Genomic DNA, 8394 nt, shown 5'->3' with positions numbered 1-8394 from the left:
ATTGTTGTTGATTTAACCAAGAGCCCAAATTGCCTTGTCTTCTCATGTTTATTGAATGTTTGCAGATTCCAGCTTAGTCCAATGCACGTGCACTATTATTATTATTATTCACTTCGTTCGGTCGTGCAAGTGAAAGGCAATTATGACGATATATGATGGACTGACTGAGATGAGAGAAGCTGGTATGAACTCGACCTCTCTTGTTTTGGTAAATATGATTAGTTCATCATTCCTGATTCAGCCTATTATGAATAAACATGTTTGCAATGACAATTAGAGATCATAGTTGCTCGGGCCATGCTTGATTAGTTATGAGTTATAATGGTTTACCTTGCGTGCCAACATGCTATTAAAATGGTTGTGATGTGGTATAGTGGGGTGGTATACTCCTTTGAATGATTTAAGTGACTCGACTTGGCACATGTTCATGCATGTAGTTTAAACAAATCAACATAGCCTTCACGATATTTATGTTCATGGTGGATTATATCCTACTCATGCTTGCACTCAATGTTTATTAATTTTAATGCATGTTCATGACTGTTGTCGCTCTCTAGTTGGTCGCTTCCCAGTCTTTTGCTAGCCTTCACTTGTACTAAGCGGGAATACTTCTTGTGCATCCAATCCTTTAAACCCCAAAGTTATTCCATATGAGTCCACTATACCTTCCTATATGTGGTATCTACCTGCCGTTCCAAGTAAATTTGGTGCGAAACTCTAAACCTTCAAATGAAATTCTGTTTTGTATGCTCGAATAGCTCATGTATCAACTAGGGATGTCATTATCTTCCATGCTAGGCGGGTTATTCTCAAAAGGAGTGGACTCCGCTCCTCACTCACGAGAAAATGGCTGGTCACCGGGATGCCCAGTCCCATGCTTTCTGCAAACTAAATCAAAATAATTGCAAACAAAACTCCCCCTGGGACTGTTGCTAGTTGGAGGCACTCGTTGTTTCGAGCAAGCCATGGATTGATGCTTGTTGGTGGAGGGGGAGTATAAACTTTACCATTCTGTTTGGGAACCGCCTATAATGTGTGTAGCATGGAAGATATCGCCATCTCTTGGTTTTTATGTTGACAATGAAAGTATGCCCCTCAAAATATTATTTATCTCTGCTTTAAAATCGAGCTCTGGCACCTCTACAAATCCCTGCTTCCCTCTGCGAAGGGCCTATCTATTTACTTTTATGTTGAGTCATCACCCTCTTATTAAAAAGCACCAGCTGGAGAGCACTACTGTCATTTGCATCCATTACTATTAATTTATATTGGGTATGACTGGATCTCTTTTACCATGAATTACAATGTCTAGTCGGTCCTTGATCTTTAAAGGTGCTCTGCATTTATGTTTTGCGGTCTCAGAAAGGGCTAGCGAGATACCATCTTGTTATATCATATTATGATTGTTTTGAGAAAGTGTTGTCATCCGAGATTTATTATTATTGCTCGCTAGTTGATTTCATTGACATGAGTAAACATGAGACCTAAGTGTTATTGTGAATGTGGTTAGTTATAATCTTTGCTGAAAACTTGAATGCTGGCTTTACATATTTACAACAACAAGAGCAAACAGAGTTTGTATAAGTTTTTCTTTATCACTTTCAGTTTATCAACTGAATTGCTTGAGGACAAGCAAAGGTTTAAGCTTGGGGGAGTTGATACATCACCGTCGTATCTACTTTTCCAAACACTTTTTCCCTCGTTTTGGACTCTAACTTGCATGATTTGAATGGAACTAAGCCGGACTGATGCTGTTTTCAGCAGAACTGCCATGGTGTTATTTATGTGCAGAAACAAAAGTTCTCGGAATGACCTGAAACTCCACGGAGCATATTTTTGGAAAATATTAAAAATACTAGAAGAAGAATCCACGTCAGGGGGGGCTCCACCTGTCCATGAGGGTGGGGGGTGCGCCTGCCCCCCTGGGCGTGCCCCCCTTCCTCGTAGGTCCCCTGACGCTCCACCGACCTCAACTCCAACTCCATATATTGGTGTGCGTGGAGAAAAAAATCGGAAAGAAGGATTCATCACGTTTTATGATACGGAGCCGTCGCCAAGCCCTAAAGCCTCTTGGGAGGGCTGATCTGGAGTCCGTTCGGGGCTCCGGAGAGGGGAATCCGTCATCGTCGTCATCATCAACCATCCTCCATCACCAATTTCATGATGCTCACCGCCGTGCGTGAGTAATTCCATCGTAGGCTTGCTGGACGGTGATGGGTTGGATGAGATTTATCATGTAATCGAGTTAGTTTTGTTAGGGTTTGATCCCTAGTATCCACTATGTTCTGAGATTGATGTTGCCATGACTTTGCTATGCTTAATGCTTGTCACTAGGGCCCGAGTGCCATGATTTCAGATCTGAACCTATTATGTTTTCATGAATATATGTGAGTTCTTGATCCTATCTTGCAAGTCTATAGTCACCTACTATGTGTTATGATCCGACAACCCCGAAGTGACAATAATCGGGACCACTCCCAGTGATGACCATAGTTTGAGGAGTTCATGTATTCACTATGTGTTAATGCTTTGTTCCGGTACTCTATTAAAAGGAGGCCTTAATATCCCTTAGTTTCCGCTAGGACCCCGCTGCCACGGGAGGGTAGGACAAAAGATGTCATGCAAGTTCTTTTCCATAAGCACGTATGTCTATATTCGGAATACATGCTTACATTACATTGATGAATTGGAGCTAGTTCTGTGTCATCCTATGTTATGATTGTTACATGATGAACCGCATCCGGCATAATTCTCCATCACCGATCCAATGCCTACGAGCTTTTCACATATTGTTCTCCGCTCATTTACTTTTCCGTTGCTATTGTTACAATCACTACAAAACCCAAAAATATTACTTTTGCTACTGTTACGGTTACTTCCATACTACTTTGCTACTAAATATTTTGCTGCAGATACTAAGTTATCCAGGTGTGGTTGAATTGACAACTCAACTGCAAATACTCAAGAATATTCTTTGGCTCCCCTTGTGTCGAATCAATAAATTTGGGTTGAATACTCTACCCTCGAAAACTGTTCCGATCCCCTATACTTGTGGGTTATCACACTTCAATGGCAAGCCTCTAAACGAAATTTCTGTAAAGTCTCCGGTGCTACATTTATCAGATAGTGACTGGAATAATCTTGTTACACATTGGTCTCGTCTGAAGTGTAAGGTCGATGATATCACATCACGATTTGAACTACATTTTTGCATGTGCCTTAACGTCGCACTTGTATGAAAACTGTTTGCAGAATAACATTCATTCTCAAGGGACCACAGAATCTCGCAAGTATACTGCACACTGCATCACTCTTGTGAGTACCTCTTGCCCTGTATGGCCATACTTACTTTCATAGGTGGTTGATTATGTAGCATCACTGCACATGTTAGCCTCCTTACCCTCGATTTGGTGGACATTATAAGATCCGTATCGACTCTTACATAAATTTAGAATCAACCCAATGCTTTTGAAGAGGTTTAGCTCTGCAGTCCTCTTATGAGGACTGAACGTCGTCTATCACTCTACTTAGATTAATAGCTACTCCCTCCATCCCATAATATAAGAGCGTTTTGTATAGTACACCAGTGTTCAAAACACTCTTATATTATGGGAAGAGGGATTGGTTCATTGTGTAGCATTCTGCATCTTATCTCCCTCGCCCACCATTTACTAAAAAATATCAGATCTATATTTAATCTTACCAAAAAGTTGAATACACAGACAATGCTAGTGCATAAGTGTAGCCCATTGCTCTTGTCAGTACATTTTGTCCTATAACGCTTGTAGTTCCAGGGATTGGTAGTTGCTTATGTAGCATCAATCTGCATCTTATCTTCATTATTCTCTATCCTTTCTAGGATTATCATATCTATAATTACTCTCTACAAAATGTAGAGTACACGCAATGCTTATGAAGAAGATTATGTGCTGAAATTCTTGAGTTATCCTTCCCTTAACATGGAGAAGGGCATTATAAAGCCGGTGTTAACTGTTAATGTAAGTCAGTCCTTCTAAAGCCTTTATCCTCAACTGATGTTTAATTTGCTCATACTTCCTATCGTCAACTACTGTTTAGTTTGTTGTTTCTATCAAATGCATGTTCGCAACAACTGTAAGTTCCAAGTTTTACTTGTAAAACCAAATTCCTTATTCATACCATGCACATTACTCAATACTCCCTATATGTATGCTTGTTTTTGCGGATCTATAATCCAGTGTGTGGTGAAGCAGCCCACTTTTGCACCTTGTCATCTCATGTTTTATCTTAGTGATGTGCCTGATGATATGAACAACATGCTATGCACATTAACCAAAATAGATACAATGATTGTATTTGCCCTTCATCTATGCTTGTTTTATTGACATGGCAATCTAGTAGTGTGATGAAGCTGCCCGCATTATGAAAAATGCCAAATTATGCTATTGATATTTTGAACTTACTCTTTATTTTCTAATTTGAAATTATTTGGAATTGACAGCACAGTTACCATATTTGTTTATACACGTGCAAAACCTGTCATCTCTCTGCTTGTTTCAGGGTGATATGTGTCGTGGTTATCTCGCGGGCGGGTTCGCGAGACGGCAGATGCCACGGGGTGGCTTGAGGTGAGGGCAAGACTGCTCTGGAGATCAAGGGATGGGATTGGGCAAACAGCACACAGTGATTTACCTGGGTTCGGGGCTCTCCGGAGAGATAATACCCCTACTCCTGCATGTCTGATGATATATGCAGTGTATACATAACAGTACATAGTTGCTCCTGGAGCTGTATCCGGATGAATCGGGAAGCGCTACACTTATTCTCTACTCGACCTCATGTGTGAGTGAGTGTGAGTGTGTGTGGCGTGAGAGCCAAGGGCTCTGGCTATGAGCGTGCATGTGTGTGGCCGAGTGGGCATGGATGGATGGATGTGTGAGCGTGGCAAAGTGAAGCGGGGTGTGTGAGGCCTCCCCTGGGTCACTTTATATACAAGTGCCCAGGGACAAGGAGTGGCCCACACACCCACTACACTATTGAGATGTGATATGATGATGCAGGCTACAGTGCACCACTATTGGAGCGCACTGAAGTGTCACATGATGTATGAACAGTGTTGGCTGCTCACCTACAGTGCTCCACTGTAGAGTATGGCCATCACGTCTGCGCAGGTTCGGTGGGACGTCTTAGTTGACTTGGCCAGATTCCAGCCGGACGAGCTCAACCCGGACGGGCCTCAATCCGGACAGCTCGACCCGGACAGGGAGAACCCGGACATGGCCAACCCGATGGGCCCAACCCGGCCAGGGTCAACCCAGACAGCTCAACCTGGATAGGTCAACCGGCCAAGGTCAACCCGGACAAGGTCAACCCAGCCAGGGTCAACCCGGCCAGGGTCAACCCGGACAAGGTCGACCCGGACAGGTCAACCCGGCCAAAGTCAACCCGGCCAGATTCCAGCCAGCCAGGGGGCACTCCCCTGGTAATGTTTTGAAGCGCTTTTCGCCGTCTCAGGCATACCCGGGGGTCATCCCCCGACAGTAGCCTCCGAGCCTCCGGGCAACTTGGAAAAGTTGCGCGGAGGGTTTTAGCTGGTGTCGATGTGGTAGATGGCGTCAAAGATGCCGGTTGCATCCGGCGGCGGACGTGCAATAGGCGCGACAGGTTCTGAGTGGGGGCGCGCAAGCGCACCCACTGGGTGTAGCCTCCGAGACTCCGGGCAACTTGGAAAAGTTGGGCGGAGGGTCTTCGCTGTTGATGAAGAAGCCGACGGTGATGTCCAGGGTGCCAGCACGGACACGGAGTCCACCAACGGGAGGGCGCGGGGCCCTGCCGGACGCGGACGCGGAGTCCTCCGGCTGAGTGGTGGCATGCGAGCGCACCCACTGGGTGTAGCCTCCAAGCCTCCGCGCAACTTTCTAAAAGTTGGGCGGAGGGTCTTTGCTATTGTTGATGAAGACGACGGTGATGTCGAGGGTGCCGGGCGCGGACACAGAGTCCGCCGGCTAGAGGGCGCGGGGCCCTACCAGACACGGACACGGAGTTCGCCGGCTGAGTGGGGGCGCGCGAGCGCACCCACTGGGTGTAGCCTCCGAGCCTCCACGCAACTTTGGAAAAGTTGGGCGAAGGGTCTTCGTTGTTGTTGGTGCAGACGATGGCGTCGAGGATGCCTGTTGCAGCTAGCGGCGGGCGTGCAACGGGTGCGGCATGTTCCGAGTGGGGGCGCGCGAGCGCACCCACTGGGTGTAGCCTCCGGGCAACATGGAAAAGTTGGGTGGAGGGTCTTGCTGTTGATGGTGAATCCGACAGTGACATCGAGGGCGCTGGGCGCGGACACGGAGTCCGTAGGCTGATGAGTGTGGGGCCCTGTCGGATACGGATAGTCGGGAGTCGGTCTGTAGCTGTTACAAAGAGTGGCCATGGAGTAGAGCATACAGCACTCGGAATACAGGAGCAGATTCGACCTAGTAGATACTCATAAAGGAAACAACCGGGTTGCCCAAGCCGTCTTCTCCCGGACGCTTTTTGCATGGGGTGACCTCCAGCTTTTGTTCTCGCTTGCCGGACAGCCGCGTGGCGGTCTGTGGCTGAGAGTGGGCCTTTGGTACCGTATGCGCTACTAAGCCGTCTGCGGGAACGAACGTATCAGGCTGAGCGGCCAGCCTTCGGGCCGAGACTAGCTGGCTCCGGGGCGAACAGTAGTGTAACTGTAAAAAAATGCGGAGATGGTCCCCGAGGGTCGCTCGGGGTTATCCGTGTTTGCGCGTGGCGCAAAAGTATGCCGGTGAGGAGCTCACATTGCTTTTTTGTAGACGAGGCAGAGGTTGTCGATGACAGCCGGCGCGGCTTGGCACTCGCGAAGCGTGCCAGCACACCCACAGGGGGTAGCCTTCGAGCCCCCGGGTGCTCGAAGGGGGGCCAGCCGGTCGGGCCTGACCAGCCAGGCGATGTAGTGGGACATGGCTGAGCCGGCTTGGCACAGCCGGCCAGGTGTCGAGGCGAGCAGGACCGTCGGGCGGGCTCTCTAGCCGGCCCGGTGTCGAAGTCGGCAGGCAGACTGGGCGGCCAGACGGTGAAGCGGGCAGGCCGAATAGCTGACAGGGCAGTGACGTGGAGGCACAACTGGCGTCTTATTTCTTTTTTCTTTTTTTTAGCCGGCCCGAAGACTTTTCTTCAGCCAGCATCTCACTCGTTTCTTTTGAACGACCACTCGGCCGCAGAAGTTGAGCAACGCGAGCCAGCCTAGGAGCGCGGAGACACCATGGGGCAGGACCGGCCGGGTGGCGGACGTTGCCGGCCGTCCGGGTTACTGGCGGCGGAGCCGGCCGTCCGGGTTGACGGGGAAGGTAGGCGGCGGAGCCGGCCGGCCAGGTTGGTGGGCGGGGCCGAATGGCGCGAGGCGGCAGCCGGCTGGAGAGCAAGCCGTCAGGCGGGAGCCGGTGCAGAGGGGGCTGGGCGCGGGAGGCGGTAGCGGCAACTCGGCTGGCGCGGGACGCGGAGCCAGGGAGAGCCTGGCACGGCGACCCGGCGGCCAGGCGCAAGCGAAGCCGGACGCACCACGGGGCTGGCAAGGGGCAGCAGCGGGGCGGCAACGGGCCGGGGCAGACGGAGCATCTGGCCACGGGGCGACGTGGCATAGGCGAACTGGCGCAGGGGCCGATGCGCGGGAGGCCGAGCGCGGAGCGAGGCGACCCGGCAGCCAGCCCAAAAGGCCAGCGGAGCGGTGCGGAAAGCCGGATGCAGGACGAGGCGACCCGGCAGGCGGTGGTTTGGTCACGGCAATGCGGTGCGAAGCCGGTGGGGGAAGCAGGCGGCGCGGCACGGGGAGCAGCCGGCGTGGCGCGAAGCCGGCGCGGGGCGGAGAAAGCACAGCGGGGCCGGCGCGCGCGCTAGGCGGACCCGAGGTCGAGGAAGACCCGCACGGGAAGCTCGGCGGAGCCGGGTGGCGGAGGGAGCTGGACCCTGCTACCTCTTGAGCACTGCGTTGGTTTTCCCTTGAAGAGGAAAGGGTGATGCAGTAAAGTAGCGTAAGTATTTCCCTCAGTTTTTGAAAACCAAGGTATCAATCCAGTAGGAGACCACGCTCAAGTCCCTCGCACCTACACAAACAAATAAGAACCTTGCAACCAACGCGATACAGGGGTTGTCAATCCCTTCACAACCACTTGCAAAAATGAGATCTGATAGAGATGATAAGATAATATTTTTGGTATTTTTATGATAGAGTAAAAGTAAAGATTGCAAAGTAAAATAAACGGCGCCAGAAATAGATAGTTGACGGGAGATTAATATGATGGAAAATAGACCCGGGGGCCATAGGTTTCACTAGTGGCTTCTCTCAAGAGCATAAGTATTACGGTGGGTAAACGAATTACTGTCGACCAATTGATAGAATTGAGCATAGTTATGAGACCA

Source organism: Triticum aestivum, chromosome 1D (assembly GCF_018294505.1).
Source record: "Triticum aestivum cultivar Chinese Spring chromosome 1D, IWGSC CS RefSeq v2.1, whole genome shotgun sequence".
In the NCBI taxonomy this organism is placed as follows: domain Eukaryota; kingdom Viridiplantae; phylum Streptophyta; class Magnoliopsida; order Poales; family Poaceae; genus Triticum; species Triticum aestivum.
The sequence above is the reverse complement of the archived record's forward strand: the minus strand, read 5'-3'. Positions refer to the sequence as shown.